At 46.4% G+C, this 2672-nt stretch overlaps 1 long non-coding RNA gene across 2 annotated transcripts in view; it reads right to left on the bottom strand.

The window, feature by feature from the left end:
- Positions 1-1530: 1530 nt before the first annotated feature.
- LOC116095331 overlaps positions 1531-2672 on the bottom strand; it is a 6721-nt gene continuing 5579 nt past the window's right edge. Inside the window, exons 2-3 of one of the 2 annotated variants that reach the window (XR_004120554.1) lie at positions 2152-2344; positions 1531-1570 (exon numbers count right to left, since the gene is read on the bottom strand). This is a non-coding gene — a long non-coding RNA (uncharacterized LOC116095331). Of the gene's footprint in view, positions 1575-2151; positions 2345-2672 lie in introns of both variants that reach the window. The other variant, XR_004120553.1, reaches the window with a different exon arrangement.

Below are 2672 nucleotides of genomic sequence, written 5' to 3'. Positions count from 1 at the left end.
CAGACTTCTCACCAGAGACTATGAAAGCTAGAAGATCCTGGGAAGATGTCATACAGACCCTATGAGAATACAAATGCCAATCCGGGCTACTATACACAGAAAAACTCAGGACCTTTGGAAGAGGAGTCGGTGCTCTTACCTGCTGAGCCATCTCACCAGCCCTCTACAATGTATCTTAATCATACAAACTCCCTACTTAACTCCAGCTCCTTCCAGATGTCCCCCACCCACCCCATCATATTCTCCTTCCAATGGCCTTCGTCCTCTTCCTTAGCCACTAATCAGAGCTTTTGTTTGTTTGTTTTTTGTTGTTGTTGTTTTGTTTTGTTTTGTTTTTCAAGACAGGGTTTCTCTGTGTAGCCCTAGCTGTCCTGGAGCTCACTCTGTAGACCAGGCTGACCTCGAACTCAGAAATCCACCTGCCTCTGGGAAATCCAAGTGCTGGGATCAAAGGCATGCACCACCACTGCCCGGCTAATCAGAGCAATTCTTAAGTGCACAGGTAGAGGACCAGCCACTGCAGCTGACAACCTAACAAAAGTCACTTCTCTAAAGAAAACTGACTCCCCTTCCCTGAGCAGTTGTCAACTGTGAGAGCACCTCAGCTAGAGGTGGGACTTCATGACTACTCACCCAGTTGTCCTTGTCACTGTCCCCCCAACACCCACACCCACACTCACCCCTACCATCCCCCAACCCTGGCTATGCAGAATTTAACTGTCTTGCTCTTACCTAGGCTTTGATCACAAATTTTTAATCTAACATTTTTATTGATACTTCAAAATCTTCATATAATATATTTTGATCATATTTACCCCAACTCCCTCCTAACTCTTCCCGGATCCTTCCACCAAAGCACAACTTCATGTCTTTTTTTTTTTTTTTAATAAAAAAATTACCAGCTTATGCTGCCATTATACTCATGTATGTGGAACCACCCACTGGAACACTGGTTCTTAAGTAATTCATGAAAACTAGGATACCTTTTTTGCCTGGGGTCAAGGGAACATCTTGCTTATATCAGCAATTTGCTGACTCCTAAAGGCTGCCCACTATCTGTGGACTCCAGACTCTTGCACCTACAGATGAAGAGACAGTAGTTTGGAGTATTAAATACCTGTGAGAGATTAAAATTAAGTTTTCAAGCTGTTCTGTGGGAACTTAGCCATTGGTTATACTCAACGGGAGGCCAGTTCCCAAGAACCCAGAAACAAGGGAACTAAGAGGACCTGACCGAGAACCCAGAAACAACCTGGCCCAAAACAATTGCCAGGTGGCTAGCCCGCCCCTGGACCCTAGCAGAGGCCAGCACCAATCAGAAACCACCCCGTACCTTCCCCTTACCCCAGTCTTCCCTTTTGCCCCAGCAACTGCACAGAAATAAAAAGCTGCCTAAGACCTTGCTTGGGGACAGACTCCTCTACCCCTGCGAGGGATATGAGTCTCACCCCAGCTAGCTGGAATAAAAAGCCTCTTGCAGATTGCATCAAGTCCATGTCTTGGTGGTGTGTGGGGTCGTCGCTCCCGGGATTTGAGCGTGAGGGTCCCTCCGGGAATCTCACACCTGGCCCTGTCTTGTGTTAACAAACAAAAAATTTATCAGCAGATCTAACGTCTTCAACCTAGTGTGTAAGAATTGAGCAAACAGGGACACTTCATAAAAATATCAGGGAGCCAGGAATGTCCATTAAGCCTAAAGACAGAGAGCTTCAGAAGGGTTTACTGAACAAACATCCATCGCCAAAAGATGCCCTAATTTTGGGGAGTAATGCCCGGTTCCAGGAAACATCCCCAGTAGGGGGTGGATCTCCCCACCCCCACCCCTCCTACAGATATCTCCTCCTCACCTGGGGGATAAAAGTCAATGGAAACAGAGAACAATGGGAAAGATAACCGACTCATGCTGTAAACCTATGTTCTGGAAGGGTATAAAGAGTGTGTGCTTATGTTCCTCGTGGTCACCTTTGCCCCAATTGCAGGACCCTAGTAAACTGGATCATTAAATGCATCTATCTCCATCTCTGTATCTTCGTGAGTGGGACATCCACCCCCGAATCTTACAGGTGGTCTAGCAGAAAAGGAGCCATCTGAGAGAGCTAACATAGTGGGAGTTTTCTGAACTTGTATAAGTTTTTGAATAAGAACACTTACATTGAGAACCCTATGGGCTTTGGGGAGCTGCCTGGAATTCTGGATAGCATTATGGCTTGGGAGGATGCGGAAGTTGAAGGGTGAGGTCCATTGCTCCAAAAAGGATTTTAGTGTTCCCTGATTCCAAGTGAACAAAATGGAACGCGTGACTAGCAACAGCCTTGGGCTTGCTTGGTTCTTTTCTTCCAGGTTACTAGGAATAGAAGCATGTAATTAGAAGGGGCTGGAGAGAAACAGGAAAAGTGTTACTTCAATAGCTCCAAGTGGGGAGAAAAGTGTGACAGTGGCCCAAAACAACACAACATCAGCTTGGGATCACTGGGCAGAGGGACACAAGTCAGGGCAGTGGTGTTTAGCACCTGAAGTTAGGAGTAGACGGTTTCCCAGCTTTCCCTCATTGTTTGTCCTGTCAGTATTTTGTTAAAGCTAACATTTGTTATTTAGAAAATATGCTTGAGCCGGGCGGTGGTGGTGCACGCCTTTAATCCCAGCACTTGGGAGGCAGAGGCAGGCGGATTTCT

Source organism: Mastomys coucha, unplaced genomic scaffold (assembly GCF_008632895.1).
Source record: "Mastomys coucha isolate ucsf_1 unplaced genomic scaffold, UCSF_Mcou_1 pScaffold18, whole genome shotgun sequence".
Classification (NCBI taxonomy): Eukaryota; Metazoa; Chordata; class Mammalia; order Rodentia; family Muridae; genus Mastomys; species Mastomys coucha.
This window is presented reverse-complemented; position numbering and strand designations above follow the sequence as displayed.